The sequence below is a fragment of the Pempheris klunzingeri genome, chromosome 11 (genome assembly GCF_042242105.1).
Source record: "Pempheris klunzingeri isolate RE-2024b chromosome 11, fPemKlu1.hap1, whole genome shotgun sequence".
Taxonomy (NCBI): domain Eukaryota; kingdom Metazoa; phylum Chordata; class Actinopteri; order Acropomatiformes; family Pempheridae; genus Pempheris; species Pempheris klunzingeri.
The window spans coordinates 22,753,007-22,761,064 of record NC_092022.1 but is presented as its reverse complement, the minus strand read 5'-3'; positions in this window follow the sequence as shown (position 1 = coordinate 22,761,064).

Genomic DNA, 8,058 nt, shown 5'->3' with positions numbered 1-8,058 from the left:
TTTGGTTGTCTTCACGCCTCCTAACTGTTTTTTGAAGTTGTTTGATCACTTTGTTTGCATCTCTACTTTACCATCATGCTGTTTACTGTATGAAATTCTACACAGTACTAGTGTTTGAGTTTCACCCTCCTTTTCATGTTTTTTAGTTTGGTTCATTGATTTATTATTACCAGTTATTCTTCATGCATTTGAAAATGTCACCTTATTTTAAACCATTCACAACTGTCTACTGAAACACAGATGTCCTGCTACTGAATGTATTACGTAACATACTGGACTGTTGACCTGAGCCCTTCATGTCTAATAATAAAGCCTGTGTCCATGTAGTTCACTCCTTCTCTGTCAGAATTCAACACGTATGAATGCACTGGCTTGTGTAGACCACAGGGAGGCCACATTGTCATGAGTGACCACAACATTCAGTCTGTTGTAAAACATTAAAACAACAATATAAAGAGCAAAAATAAAAACTTCAGAGCTGACAACAGATTAAAAAGATAAATCTTTATCTCTTTTTAAAAAGACCAAAGCTAAGGCGGGATTCTGCAGTTTAGAGCCGTAAAAACAGAAAGCAGCATGGCCACATTCCTTCAGGGAAACATTAGGGATGCATTAGTCAAAAACCCTGAATTCACTGCAACATTTAAAAAGATCTCTCAGGTAGCCCAGTAAAAACATACTTCAATAAAAGCATGTATCACATTTCCAGCGTCGTTTTCACTTAATCGATGTTCCTACGATGAAAAGATGTTTTTCATTACCGTGTTAAAATGGCAAATAAGATTTACATCAGAGTCTAAAATCTCTCCCAGCTCTGTAACGTGTGCTTTCATGTGATTTATACCTGGTTATCCTGTCTGCAGGAGGAAAAACACATGAGACTGATCAGCCAGATGTAATGTGATGTACTATAACGTGATGATTCAGACAGGTACAGGCCTTACAAATATGATTTTGAGCACTGCCACTAACTGAGTATGATGCAGTGTGGGCGTCTGAATCATAAATTAGTTTTACAGGTTAATCTACCAATAAGAACTACATGCCATTAAACAGCAGACAGTAGAGAGATATAGGGAGTGAGATGGGGAATGAGGGATTTCATTGTCACTGCTCTGAGCCCTGTGGGCCACCACATACAGTAATGTGTAGAAGTCTGAGGTGAAGAAATGCTGTACAGTAAGAATGCTTTCAAAAATGTATAATTTAATAGTTTATTTTCATCCGTTTACAAAATGCAAAGTGAGCAAACAGGAGAAAAATCTTGTATTTTGCATTTTGTAAATCAATAAAAATAAACTATAAAAAACTATTTAAAAAAATAAAAGCTGCCTAAAACATTTCCACAGTTCTGTACATCAGTGATTAAAGACATTCAACAGAATCTTTTTCTCTAAATACTCATTTCACAGATAATATTTTACATTTGCTTGAATGATAACTTTGATACTTTTAAACTTTGGCCTGATTTGACATATTTTGGTTATTTTGGGTCAGTAACCTGAACCAGCAGCCGCAAATGGGCAACAATGGCTGTGACGTTTGGGGCAAGTACACCTAATCAAAGTAAACTAAAAGTCCACTTAAAGAGCTTGTTTTTGCCACTGACAGGCTCAGATTGTAATTCTATGTGTCTGACAGCATTACGGAAAGGATCCCTACAGAGACTGACCTGCAAGATCAGTTTGGTTAACCAGAAAAAGCCGATATATCGTTCTCTTCAAAGCCACAAGACTCCATTGACAAAAAATAGTGATTAAACCTGGCAGAACACATGAGTTGCTGGTCTACTGACAAATGACAACAAACTAACCGAGTGAAGCAGCTGGATCAGTAATTCCTGTGTTCTGTGAGGTAAAATTACTCTTGTTGTTAATGGAGTCTGGTGCTGCAGTGTTGTCAGCAAATCTCATGAAAAGACTAAAACCAACAAGGAACCTCATCCCACATAAACCGTCCTGCTGTCACAAACATTCACTAAAGCACCGAATGTCATCCTCAGCTGAAAATAGTCCCCTCCAAATGAACTATTTCCTCCAGTTTGAGTATCGTTTGCTGAGAACCACCGTGGCCAGGTGCTTTAGGCTATTACTGAGCCTTTTTAAAAGACATAAAATTATACATGCAAGGCCAGTGTTCAGTAGGAACAATGCAGCACAGACATACTGAGGAAGCCAGAAAGTACGAAAAGATGGACGAAAACACATGTTGGTTTTGGACTGACAATCGGAAACTACAACACATGCATCTCCTGATAACATCAAAATATGACAAAAGAAAAAAACCTAGCTTGAGCAGCAGCCAGCCTCATGTGTGTGTGTGTGTGTGTGTGTGTTCATGTAATTGTGTGTATGTTTAAGGTCACACAGCGGGCCCCCCGATAATTAGAGGCTTCTCCAAATGAGGGAGCAATTGAGGGGAAGCAAACAGATTACTGCACCATCGGAGAGAAAAGAAAGACGGACAGAGAGGTGGAATGCAGGAGACGGAGAGAGACAGAGGGGGAAGGACAAAAACAGGGAGCAGGGGTGAGAAAGAAAAGGCTTGTTGCTTGCTGCCTTCTCTACATCCCATCTGTCACAACATCTGACACGGTCTCTCCTCCCTATCAGTTCCCACCCCTCTCCATCACCCGCTGACGCAAAATCACACGCACACATATCAGTTTAATGTGTGTGTATGAAAGGTCTGTGATCATTCTGGGAGGCTAATAACAGAAATCTCATTTGATCTGTCGGTGTATGGCCCTCCTGTGCACTTGTGAATTTGGATCAAAGTGGGGCCAACAGCAACACGGCTAATATCTAAACAATCAGCAGGAAATTACATTAATTCACTGACGCAGCCCGGGCATCACTTCCTTTGATCAACACGCACACTTTCCACTCGAGTAGCCCCTTTTTCTTTTTCACCCGCTTTGAATAAAGCCAAGAGAGGCAAGAAAAGGGAGGGATGTGTGAAAGAGGAGGGGGAGGAGAGTTGAAGGAGAAGGGAGGAGATGGGGAGACAGGAGTCAGCAGAGTGAGCTGGCAGAGGTCACCCTCAGAGTAATAAGCCAGGGGAAAACTCTCTCACACACACACACACACACACACACACCCAGACACAGCATGGATGCGGCTAGTGTGTGCAACAGCAGATCAGGTTGTCCCGGCTCCTACAGATGCTTCACGGGACGCTGAGGACGAGGGCGAGGTGAGCAAGTCGGCTACGTTTGCTTGTACTTTGCTCCTGATTTTCTTCTCCCTGTTTTGTACTGAAAGGAGATAATCAGTGTGTAGAAGTGGCTGCTGCTTGTATTGAGGCTGGAGAGGTTACAGGTGGGTGTTTGGGATTGTTTAGACTGAGGATTGATCTGTTAAAGTTGAGGCAGGGTCATTTCTGAGAGGACTAATCCAGACCAAAACAGCACTCTGAAAGGTGAACGACAGGCGTCCAATCTTCTAATTGGATTAACAAAGCCAGACGATGTCAACAAACTTCAAACAGAGACTCAACCGGCCGTCGGCCGTCTGAAGTAGATTCTGTATTGAGCAAAGTGTATCCCTCGGCTGCATGGACAGCTATGAAAGCAATAAGTTCCCCACCTACATACTGAAATATTTACATCCTCGAGGTACCACTGAAAGGGTTTTATTCCAGCAGACTGTGTGACTATTTTCAGGGGAAGTAAAAAAAAAAAACAAACATGCAATTCCACCTTTACAGGTTGTCACTTTGTAAGGCTTTCTTCTTCTTAACAAAACAGGGTTTAATAAAGTTTTACAGATTTCTTTTGGCAGAGAAAATCAAAGCTTACTGTGTAAATGTGTTCAGTCTTGTGTTTCGAGGTAGAATTATAGTCAAAAGCTCTTTTTTTCCATGACAGGACGAATGAATCTAAGGACTGCTGAGTGCACCGGGAAGTCTGTTTTGTGTTAATATAGATGGATGATACCGTCAGCAGCGTGCTTTTGTTATTGATTTTCCTGTTGACAAAAGAAGAAGAAACCAAAGTGCCCATACAACAATGATAAAATGCAACTTAAAGAAGTGAAAGTAAAACATCCTCTGCAGCTGATATATTAAGATACGTACCATTAATTATGATTATTATTACTGGTTACTCCATTTTACTGCTGTAGCTACTTTTATCACTATACATCAGTTCCCAGAGCCCCTTCAAAGGGCTGTGGTGGAATGTAACTAACTAACATTTACTGAAGGACATATTAACAAGAACATAACATAACATAACAGTTACAGGGTACTTTCTTAAATCAAATCAAACAGACAGATCTTATGAAATATGACATTTCGTTATAGATTAAACTACCCAACAGTAGATACAAGCACAGCTGAAACAATTAGTCAATTAATCAATTATTAATTTGAATGTTGAAAATTAACTGACAACTATTCTGATTATCGTTTAATTCATTTTTAATGCAAAAACATTTCATAGTTCCAGCTTCACAAATACTTTGAATCATTTTAATGTCATCATTGATAATGTTGAGGTCTGGATGGTCGGTCGGACAGAACAAGCACTGTGAGCACATCACTTTGGGCTCTTTGTCATTGTGACGGCATCTTTCACTATTTTTAGAATTTTTACAAACCAAACAATCAATTAATCAATGGAGAAAATAATCAGCAGATTGACCCATAATAAAAAACAACCATCAGCTGCAGTCCAACACAAAATAGTTCAAAATGAACTTTTACATGAATGCATGAGGAATAATCTAATGAATGAATATATAATAGTAAAGCAGTCACATGGGACTTTTTTCTGCTTTGAGTGTGTTTACTTTAAATACCTTAAGTACATTGTTCTGATTGTACTTACATACTTTGACCTAAGTAACAGGACTTTTACTTTTAACAGAGTATTTTTACATTGTGGTTTAAGTACTTTTACTCATACTTCCTCACATGATATATAGAGGACAAAAAACTAATTTCTGCTATACAAATTCACATTCAACTCTATAATCTTTGCTTTTGTTTGAGACAATATTGGCTCATTTGAGCTCTTTAATCTTCAAACAGTTATTCATATGAAACCATGAGATGATTGGGGAGGAAATGTTTCTTTGTGGAACTGCCCAGCAACTCATGGACATCTGAAACATGACGAGCTCCACGACACTGATTTATTTATTAATTTATTGGTTGTGTGAGGTCATTGAATTTTATAAGCTTTAATCTTAAGTAGTAGTAAGTAACGTCAGATAAATGTAGTGCATTAAAACACCGGCTGAACTCTGGTGGACCTGCCATCCTCAGTGACACGACCTCAGACTAGGACTTATATTCTGGTAGACAAGGAAAAAAGGAGGGGGGTTAGCTATTATTGCTTCTAAGGCTTTTGAGTGTAGACATGTCTCTTTTGGTGTTTTTAGCTGTTTAAGATATCTACTAATAGCCACCGTTTTCAAATGGTAGTCATCCATATAACTGTTTCCCATTCATTCTTTCACCTGTCCCTGTGACATTGTACCTCCAAGATTATTTAAGGAAGCCATTAGCATCTCTGGACCATCTCTGCTCAATATTGCTAACCAGTCCCTCTTGTCAGGCAACGTTTCTGAATCTTTCAACATGGTCTCAGTCCAACCCTCAGTCTACTGAAGCGTGCAGCTCCACGGGCCACTGAGGGAATCAGACTGGAGGATGAGGGACTGCTGCCAAAGACTCCTTGATGTAGGTGTCCGTGACCCCTCTTGGGGGTGGACAGTGAGTACAAGTGAGCTGAAGACTTCTCTGTCATGGCATCATGGCACTCAGCTGGCACCCCTGTGAGGTCAGGCAGGCAACTGAAGTCAGGAGACGACTGGGGAGCAGCAGCTTGTCCAAGGCAGACTTGGCGGCAGGACGACTCCCAGCCTAGGATGGACCCCATTGCCCGGTCAATGGGAGGGTTGTGGCAGCAGAGCCAGGGATAACCCAGGATGAAGCAGAAGAGACTGTAGGATGTGGAACTGGATAGTCTTGTGGTGGTTACCATCAGGAGCTTGCAGATAGGTACCACTGGCAGGAACTCCCTCAGGCTGGTGAATCTGGTCAATACCAAACTGCCAAGCCAGGTGCTCGATGAGGCTGACATCAGAACCAGAGTCTATGAAGGTGGCCAGGGTGTGCGAGTCGTCTGCTGGGAGCAATTGGAAGTGGCACAGGGTACGTTGACCACAGTAGTGGCAGAGGTTCCCCTGGCTGTGACATTCCCTGCTCCTCCAGGGTAAGACTGGTGCGGCCTACTTGCATGGGCTCAGGCTCCCACGGGGGTCGGCCAGCTGTGGCGTTCTAGTCGAGGGGGTGAGTGGTTGAGTCACAGATCATTGGTCTGTCTGCCCCTGCCGCCTCTCCCGGCGCTGTACTTGGATGAGTCAGTGTATCCTGGATGCTAGTTTGATCAACCCATCTAAGCATGAGGGTAGATCATAGGAAAACAACTCGTCCCTCAGACCCAGCAGAGAGGCGTCATTGTGCTGGCTCCTTCCAGTGGCTTTGGTGTGCCTTGGTGTGGAAGTCAATAGCGTAGTTGGAGACGGTCTGGCTCCCCTGGCTCAGACCCAGCAGTCCCCACAGGTGAGCTCGGCCAGTTTAGTGGTTAATGGTGAACGCCACTCTGGTTTCCTCTGATGCAAAAGTCTGGGGCTACAGGGCAAGGAGAATGGAGCAGTTTGTTATGAAGGGATTGCAGCCCTCCACATCTCCAGCATAGCACTTGGGGTTTTTCAGGCTCCAGGATCTGGCTAGAAGGAATAGGAGCCGGGGCTGGTGGTGGGAGCTGCCACTTGGAGAAGGCTGCTGTCAGCTGCTGGAGTTGAGAAGGTGGCGCAGCTAGCTCCTTTGCAGACCAAAATGTAGCACATAAGAAGTTGGCGAAACTTCTGGAACTGGTTAAAGAAAATGGACATTCTCATGCAGTCAGACCATGGTCAAATTTTTAGTTCTCTTGGATTTGTTTGCACTTTCTCCGCCTAACTGTTGGGATATCTGGTGTAGCATTTAACTGGCTTTCCTTTTATTTATCAAATTAGATGTTTTTTACTATCAGTTGATGACAAAGTATGCACATGTGCTCCTCTCACTTGTGGGGTGCCTCAGGAATCACTTCTTTCTATCTCCATTGTCTATGCTCCCCTTAGGACACCTAATCTGTCAGTCTGGCCATGTGTTTTATCATTGCTACGCAGATGACACACAACTGTGCATACCTGTTAGGCTCGATGATCTCTTAAACTGCACAAATGTCTGGCCAAGATTGCAAAGTGGATATCTCCATATATTTCAAGTAACTCACAGTAAAACTGAAGTGCTTGGTGTTCTCCAACACCTCGGCCCATATGCTCTAAATAGAAAATCTTTTGCCAAAAGTCTGGGCGTCATTTTTGATTACCAGCTGAAATTTGATAAACACGTGAAGTCAGTTATTCAGTCCTGTTACTTCCACCTGAGGAACATTGCAAAAATATGCCCACTGTTATTTGTGCAACAGTTGGAAATGGTTATCCATGCCTTTGTGTCCTTCCGCCTAGATTACTGTAATGCTTTTTATTCCTGCGTAAGCCAAGACGCTATTACCCAGTTACACTTAGTCCAAAACTCTGCAAGACTGCAAGATTACTCACTAAGACCTCATATCGGTTTCACATCACCCGCTCTCACATATGTCACTACACTGGCTTCTTACTTTTTCTCCTCTCGTGCCTGGTTTTAATACTCATCTGTAGCAAATCACTGTCCCAAATTTGTAGAGAGCTTTCATCTATTCTTCATACAAATAACTATAAAAATCTTATTGCTGGTGATTTTAACTCATGTGTAACATAAATGACAAAAGAACCACTGATTCCATTCATTTATCAGAAGATCTTGATTTTACACAAGTCCATGGACCAACCCACAATAATGTCCATACTTTAAACCTCGTAGTCAGAAAATTGCATATATTGGAGATGTCACTCTATCATTACATTGCATTGCTGCATTAAATTTAGTGAGTCAGTGCCCATAACCAAGACTAATGCTGAACCAGTGGCACTGCAAAGAAAAGGCATTACACCTTAA